The sequence below is a fragment of the Elephantulus edwardii genome, unplaced genomic scaffold, assembly GCF_000299155.1.
Source record: "Elephantulus edwardii isolate Elephantulus edwardi_28Jun2011 unplaced genomic scaffold, EleEdw1.0 scaffold00085, whole genome shotgun sequence".
Lineage (NCBI taxonomy): Eukaryota > Metazoa > Chordata > Mammalia > Macroscelidea > Macroscelididae > Elephantulus > Elephantulus edwardii.
This window is the reverse complement of record NW_006399835.1, coordinates 2,931,248-2,940,337: the sequence shown is the minus strand read 5'-3', so window position 1 is coordinate 2,940,337 and position 9,090 is coordinate 2,931,248. Positions and strand designations below refer to the sequence as shown.

The window sequence follows — 9,090 nt, the reverse complement described above, 5'->3', positions numbered from 1 at the left end:
TTGGGCCAAGAGGCAGTCGTCAAAATAGAGCAAGGAAACACTGCATGATTCAAAATTGGGAAGGGCATATGCCAGAAAATGTGTCCTGTCTTTATAACTTTTCGAGCTATATGCAGAACAGATTATCTGGGAGGCTGGGCTCTATGAGGAGAAAAGGGGCATCAGGATTGGTGGAAGATCTTTCAACAATCTACGTTATGCAGATGGCACACCCTTATGCAGATGACACACCCTGCTTGCTGAAATTGGGGAGGACCTGAAGCGCTTGTTGCAGAGGGTCAAGGACTGCAGCCTCCAATATAGATTGAGGCTCAATGTCAAGAAGACAAAGATTCCCACCACTGGACCAATTAGTAGCATCAGGATAGATGGTGAAGAGATTGAGATTGCTCTCTGTTTTAGTCGGCTTGCCTTCCCAGTCAACACTCTTGGCACCAGTAGCCAGGAAATGAAAAGACATATTGTAATGGGAAAGTCTGCTGTTAGGGACCTCTCCAAAGTACTGAAGAGCAATGGTGTCTCTCTGGAGACTAAGGTGCGTCTAATATAGACCATGGTCTTTGCAATCACTTGTTATGCCTCAGAGAGTTGGACTAGGGAGGATAGAAGGAAAAGTGATGCCTTTGAGCTGTGGTGCTGGAGAAGAGTATTGAGAGCACCATGGACTGCTAGGAAAACAAACAGATTCATCCTAGAGAGGATTAAACCAGGCTGCTCCTTGGAGGCAAGGATTCTGGGGCTGCGTCTAACATACTTTGGACATGTTGTGAGGAGAGACCGGTCCTTGGAGAGGGACATCATGCTTGGGAGGGTGGAGGGACAGCACAGGAGGGGAAGGCCCTCTATGAGGTGGATTGATTCAGTGACTGGGGTAATCGGTATGGATGTATCGGAGACAGTGAGATTGGTACAGGACAAAGTAGAGTTTAGTGTTTTTGTTCATAGGGTCGCTATGAGTCACAAGCGACTTGAGGGCATATAACAACAACAACAACCCTTGAGAGGCTGTGGTCTCTTGTCAGTACTGCAAAAGAGCTTGTAGCATTGTTCTTTCCTCTGGTGTCACTGGATAGGTGACTACAACAATTAACTCTGACTGCTATCAATCCTCTGTACAACTGAAACCTTGCCAAATCCTGCACTATCCCTACATCTTTTTGAGTTCATCATTGCAGTCACTGTATCAATCATCTACTTGAGGTACTCTTTTCTTTCTCTGACACAGTACTTTTCCAACTATGTCTTTTTTTTCATGGTTAAGCTTCTGCTGACAATGTACCCCAGTTATGTGAGAATAAATTTCATTATCTTTGTTTCTATGGCAAACCCTTGCTGCACTTCCTCCAAGACAGATTTATTTGTTCAGACACCCTGTGGTATATTCAATATTCTTTGCCAACCACCACACAGTTCCAATTCTTCTCCTGTCTTCTTCATTCATCATCCAATTTTAATAAGTATTTGAAGCAATTGAAAACACCATGGCTTGTCAGGAACACCTTAGTCTCTGAACTGACATTCTTGCTTCTTTGCGTGTGTTTTTCCTACTAGTTTATTTACAAAATTCTAATATGTTGTTTTTAAAAACAAACTCTTTTTATTTCCCTCACCCTGCCCCCATCAAATTGCACAACCCCATGGTCAGTCCTCCCCTCACCCTGTACATCTTCATCTGTCTGCTTCCAACCTCTCCCACCCTCTTGGATCCTTATACTCATTCTAAAATAGTAGTTTTATACAATATTTATCCTTGTAGGACTGAGTTCTTTCACCCAGTATAATGCTCTCCACTTCCTCCCAAGTTAGGTAATAATTTACAAACTCATTGTTCCTGCATGATGCATAGTATTCCATTGTGTGAATGTATCATAATTTCTCAATCCATTCCTTTGTCGTTGGACATTTGGGCTGTTTCCATGTTCTTGCGATGGTGAATAATGCTGTTATGAACATTGGTGTACAAATCTCAGTTTGTGCCTCAGTTCTTATTTTCTCAGGCTATATGCCAAATAGTGGAATAGCTCGGTCATATGGAATAATTGTTGTTATTGTTGTTCAGCTTTTTGCGGAAGTGCCAAACCAGAAATGCACGATCTGAAGAGGATAAAATTGATGCTTGGGATCTTCTAAAGATTAAATCCATGTATGCATCAAACCCTTTTTCCAACATGGTGAAAAGAAAACCTACAGAATGGAAACAAATATTTGATACCATCTCAGGCAAGAGTCTTTTAACAAAAGTTTACAGAATACTACCAGACCTCCACAAGAAAAAAACTGATAACGCAATAAAAAAATGGGCAAAAGACATAGAAAGAATTTTCCCAGAGGAATATATACAAATGGCAAGCAGAAACATGAAGAAATGCTCCAAATCACTGGCAATAAGAGAGATGCAAATCAAAGCCACAATGAGGTACCATCTCACTCCAGTAAAAATGGCAAAGTTTAACAGGACAGCAAGTGACAGATGTTGGAAAGGATGTGGAGAGAAAGAAATTCATATTGTTGGTGGGATTATAAAATGGTACAACCATTCAGGAAGGCTTCTTTGTACTTTAAAGAGGGTCTTGACAGCAGATCTGTCCAATGTAATTGTTATTATTGTTGTTCACTGTCTCGAGTCAGAACACACCCACAGCTGACCCTCTGGCAGGTTTTCAGAGGCAGTTAATTGCACAAGAAGAGATTGCCCATCCTTCTCCCATGGAGCAAGTGGTAGCCTCGAACCATGTGCCTTCAAGATTACAGTGCAGCTTCTTGCCACTAGGCCACCAAAGCTCCCTAATGTAATTCACCTTTTTATTTCTTAATTGCTATTTCCATGGGTGGTGATTATTGAACCAAGTAAAATGAAATTGTTTTTGTTAAGTGCCCTCAAGTCAAGTATGACTCATAGTGACCCTATGAACAAAAGATCTGAACCCTGTTTTATAACTACTGACATTTCTCTAATGTTCATAGAGTTTCCGAAGGCCTGTTGCTTAAGAAGTGGATGCCAATCCTGCTTCCAAGACAGTCTTAATCAGGGAGCTCTACTAAACCCTGTCCACCATGGGTAACCATTATGACATTTGACACATCAGTAGTAGAGCTTTCAGTATCACAGCAACCCACGTTATTTTAGTACCTCAAACTGACAGATCAGTGCTATACCCACTTAGAACAATGTTCTTCCCAAACACAATTAACAGCAGGCCAGAGGGCAAAACCAAATTTTAACTACAAAGACCTTCCCATCAGGTCTTTTTTTTTTTTTTTTAGGTTGTTTATTTTTCATTTCAATGAACATCTACAGAGATTTTGGGATTCCATTCATTGTTGCACCCTTCTCCCCGCACAAACCCCCCCCCCCCCCCCCCCCCATTTGCTCCTCTCCTTGAAAAGCAAAAGAAAAACTCCCTCAATGGTACACAATCCCCCCCCTCCCCAAACCCCACCACCATCAGGTCTTAATTCACTTAAACAAGAGGCTCATGATTTTTTTTTTAAGTAACCAGTTTACACCCACTTCCAATAAAGTCAAGAGAACCTACCTTCCAGAATCTAAGTGCTTCATGCATGAGCTTCCAAACTGGAGGCTTAGACAGGGTCCAACTGACTTTTAAACACAAAGGCCCACCTACCAGGTTCTGACTGACTTAAACAAGAGGCTTCCAGGCCATAGCTGATTGATGATAACTAAATCCAGGTAACTCATATAAGTATATAATTGACAACTTTTCTCTACTTATCATGTTACCTGTTATAGTTAATAATATGTTATTAATTATATTCTTTTAAATATAAATATTACACTTAATAAATATTAAATTATTAAAAAATATATTTGTAATTAATGTTATCTCTTGGTGCGATTGCTAAGATTTTTGTTTCCTTAACATTAAGGTATAATATAAGACTAGATTCTTTGATCTTCAGTAACTGTTCAAATCCCCTTAACTTATTGCAAGTAAACTTGTGCAATCTACATAACCCAGATTGTTGATGAATCTTACTTTAAGCCCATCATAGAGACTAATGAACCCAAAATTTGCAGACAGTATAATAAGATGCTGGTTCAAATTCCAAGAATCAAGTCAGATGATGGAATCAGAATGCCAGATCTAGAATGAGCAAAAAGAAATTTTTGCCAGAATATTTATTTAATTATTTATATTTACATATATTTATTTTTTATTTGCATACATATTTACATATATCCTTATCTTTATTTATCTATTTTTATTTATATTCATATATTTGATGCAAGTCATATCATCAAGGATACTCTATATGAACTGATGGGCAGCTTACAGCAGAACTTATTATGGAGTCAATTACCTCATATCAAAGTTCGTAGTGAAGGTTGACTACATTTTACAACCAATCAAACTGTGTTATAACTGCCAAACCAGAGATAATGGTCCAGTCAAATTTACACACAACTTCACCTAGTTAAGTTCTCCTTTAGAAATATCCAGAAAGTTAATATCTAGCTCATAGCCATTTTTCTAGTGCTTCCACCCAATTACACAAGATTATCACATTCCCTGATCAAAACCACTCACAAAACTGCTCTTCTAAAAATAAAACAATAAAACCAACAATTCAAACTCATTGCTTATGAGTCACAGCTCACCCTCCAGTAGGTTTTCATAGGCTGTAACCACAAAGGATAAAAATGTTCATCTTTCTCCCACGAGGCAGCTGACCATACTAGTGGGTATAATATTGATGTTGCGCAATCATCTTTATAGAACATTGGGTAAAATAAACATGCACAAGCATTTGGTCTGGTTTTTGATCACTCATATATACTGTTGTTGTTGTTGTTATTTGGTATTGTCGAGTCAGATCGACCCATAGTGACCCTCCAGTGGGTCTTCAGAGGCAGTTAATCTCATGGGAAGAGATTGCCTATCCTTCTCTGATACAGCAGCTGGTAGCCTCGAACCACATGTCCTCGGGATTACAGCACAGCTTCTTGTCACTAGGCTATCAGAGCTCCCTATAAACTATAGGCAATATAATCAGTTCACTTTATCTTTGTCCTTCTTTTCTCAAGCTCAAAGACAGGCTGGCTCTTTCTCAGCCTATACTAGACAACACATCTAGAAAGAGCAGCTAGTGTTTCAGAGATACAAGACTCAGGTGACAACTGGTTAAAAAAGTAGATTCTGGTTCAGTTTAAACTAGAATTTCAAATTCTTAGCCTAAGTCCAAGCTGAAAGAGTCAGTAAAGAAATCCCTGATAGAGACACCAACTTTCGTATCTACTATTTGTTATCCTTCCTTCTCTAGTTTAAAGTGCGCTTGATCCAAGTCATGGATTTTCAATTTCTACATATGCTTTTAGAGTTAGGCCATAAACAAGGAAGAACAAAGAAGATTTGATGTCTTTGAATTGTGGCATTGACAAAGAATATTGAGTATATATCATGGGCTTCCAAGACAACAAACAAATATGTCTTTGATGATTTGAAACCTAGATGCTCTTTTAGAAATTTCATGCAACGTATTTCAGGTACATTGTCAGTAGGAGGTAGTCCCTGGAAAAGGACATCACCCTGGAATCAGAGAAGAAAAACAAAAACTGTCAAGGAGATAAATTAACACACTGACTGCAATAATGGGCTGAAGAACAATGGCAAAGTTTGTGAAAATGATGGAAGATTGGGCAGGGTTTTAATCTAGTGCAGGATTGTTATGACTTAGAGGCACCTACATGATGCCAAACAACTACAATACGGATATTACTGCTAGCCTTCCTATGATCTAGAACAAAAATTTACAACAAGGACAAAAAGATTTATACATAATCATCTGTTGTTGTTGATTACCTTTGAATTGAGCATGACTCATAGCAACACTATGAACAAAAGATCTGAAGTTTTTCTATAACTATCAACATTTATCACAGTTCATGGAGCTCTATTCTATGTGAATAAACACTGAAACAAAAATTTTCTATTTCTCTGCACAGACTATATTATTGCTCGGTGGTACTAATATGGTCAATTTTAGGTCATAACAAATTTACTCTACAAGCACCAAATACAAGCAATACTGGATTTGCATACAGGGTTTGTTCCTGAGTTGCTTTGTAAATTGGCTATTTGAAACTCAGAATGCATTTATCTCAAGAAGTAAAGTTATAAATAATGGCCAGCTCATTGTCTTGCCTCACAAAGTGCTAGTAAACTTGAAACAAAATTAAAATAACACTGGATTTAATAATGAGCTGTTCTTAACGGGGGAAATGCCCTTCATGGAGCATAAAATGCAGACAATTTCTCTTAATCCTAGTTAAACATTTTCTTTACTTACCATTTTCAAAATGGAAGCAGTCAGTGAATGAAACGGCCCTCTTGTGCTCCTCCACAGAACTTGTACATAAATATAATGTACAACTGGTAATTTCTAGCTGCTAGTGGATGATAACCAAAATTGTTTGTTGTTGTTGTTGTTGTTGTTGTTGTTGTTGTTATGTGCCGTTGAGTCGCTTGCTACTCATGTTGTACTATGTACAACAGCCCTAAACTCTGCTCTTTCCTGTGCCAGTCGCACTGTCTCTGACACTCCCATCCTGATTACCCTAGTCACTGAATCAATCCACCTTATAGAGGGCCTTCCCCTCCTGCGCCGTCCCTCCACCCTACCAAGCATGATGTCCTTCTCCAAGGATCGGTCTCTCTTCACAACATGTCCAAAGTATGTTAGACGGAGCCTCAGAATCCTTGCCTCCAAGGAGCCACCCGGTTTAACACTTTCCAGGACAAATCTGTTTGTTCTCCTAGTAGTCCATGGTATTCTCAATACTCTTCTCCAGCTCTACAGCTCAAAGGCATCAATTCTCCTTTTATCCTCCTTGGTCATTTTCCAACTCTCTGATGCATAACAAGTGATTGCGAAGACCATGGCCTGTATCAGATTCACCTTAGTCTCCAGAGAGACACCATTGCTCTTCAGTACTTTGGAGAGGTCCCTAACAGCAGACTTTCCCATGGCAATGTGCCTTTTAATTTCCTGGCTGCTGGTGCCAAGACTGTTGACAGTGGAGCCAAGCAAACTAAAGCTGTGTACAATCTCAATCTCTTCACCACCCATCCTGATGCTGCCAATTGGTCCAGTGGTGATAATCTTTGATTCTTTTTTTCTTGTGACACAAGAATCAAGAAATATCCCAGAATATTTGGATATTTCTTGATTCTTGTGTCACAAGAAAAACTCGCTGTAACACAACATTGTATGTTTAGAGTTTCAATATACTAATACACACACAAGAGCACATTTCAAAGGAACATCACTATTTCATCTTACTACATCTCTTTGACATTGTACTGAAAGTTCTATACAAGGAGATTAGACAGTAAAAAGAAATATAACTTATTCTGATTGGCATGAAAGAATTAAAATTATCACTAAGTGCAGATGGCATGATCTTGCATATAGTAAAACTTCATATACACACACATCAAAACAAACTACCACAACAGAAACTATTACAAGGTGGCTCTTGTCACGTCGCCCCCTCTCTGCTGATATCACACTCCAGTTCCTGTTTAGATTTACTTTTGGAAATATTGAAATGTATCTGGCTCAGAACTACAAGATATCAAACCTGGCCAAAAAAACTTCAGAACATTAACAAGGACGTGGATGTCAAGAAGCCGCCAGCTAGTTCTTGAAGACCCCTTGCTGCCCATGGATCATGAGCCCTTGCTCCCCAGAGCCTCTTCAACCTCAAGCCAAGAAAGTGTGATCATCACAGCCTCAGCGAGGTTCCTCTCTGCTGGATCCGGAGTTGCCTTAAAGTACAAATGGTGGATGCTGATGACGAGCTGCCTCCACATCCCCACAGGCTCTCTCTTTCCACCCTTCTCCCAGTTGTTTGCAAAAGCCTACGACTGAATTATGGTGCTAAATAGTAAACATAACCTCCAATTTGTCTCCTCTTGTTTCCTTGGATTCTACTACCTCTTCAAAAGAAAACTTGAAGAGTTCTGTATTCTTGATCCTATACAAAGAATGCTATTTCACAGTGAGAGCCATTATTATAGTAGGTCCTTGGTAACCTTTGGTAATAAATGAGGCGCCAGAATAATTTAAAAAAGAAACAATCAAATTATTACAACTAAAAAGTTAGTTGAGTAAGATTATAAAATGCACAAAATAAAAAAAAAATCCATTCAACTCAATGAACAATCAGAAAATGAAATTAAGATGATGCTATTTACAATCATATCAAAGGTATTAACTGCTTAGGAACATCTAACAAAAGAATTGCACTTACGACTAAGAAAAAAAATCCTTATAAGAATTTTAGAAGACCTCTTTTCTTCATGGACTGGAAGCTTTAATAATGGTAAAATAAAAATATTCCCCAATCTCTTCTACAGCTTCAGTGTAATTCCCTCTCAAAACCTCAGTTATTTTTAATTATTATAAATAGATACTAAAAATTGTATGGGAAATAAATTTAAATAGATAATACAATCATGAGAAAGAATTAAAAAAATAAGTTGTCATACTTCTCAATTTCAAATACTGGTGTAAAGATAAACATGCAATGTTTCAAACTGAAAGTCCAGAAATATAGTAATACACTTATAAAAAATTCATTTTCAACAAGAATACCAAAGCAATTTAATAGAAAAAGAATAGTCTGTATTTCTACATGCAAAAGAATGAAATTAGGGCCCTGCTTCATATTCTGTATTAAAATTAACTCAAAATAGACCATGAACTTAAATTCATCAGCTGAAACTGTAAAATCCCTGAAAGAAAACATGAATATAAATCCACATTACTTTGAATTAGGAAATGGCTTCATAGATATGAAAACTGAAGCACAAGCAACCAAAGAAAAAATGGGTTATTGGGACTTCAACAAAACTGAAACCTTTTGTACTTGAAAGGATACTCTCAAGAAAGAAAGACAGACAACTTGCAAAATACAAGAAAATACTTACATACTTAATCAGGATCTACCATCCAGAATATACAAACTATATATAATCCAATTTAAACCTGGGGAAAGGATTTGAGTAGACATTTACCCAAAGAATATATAACTGTCCAATAAAGAGAAGATACTCAATGCCGTTA

General features: G+C 38.0%; 1 pseudogene; it reads left to right on the top strand.

Annotated features, from left to right (window-relative positions):
- The window catches only part of LOC102865418, a 16,212-nt pseudogene extending 8,542 nt beyond the window's left edge, over positions 1-7,670 (top strand).
- The last annotated feature ends 1,420 nt before the right edge of the window (positions 7,671-9,090 follow it).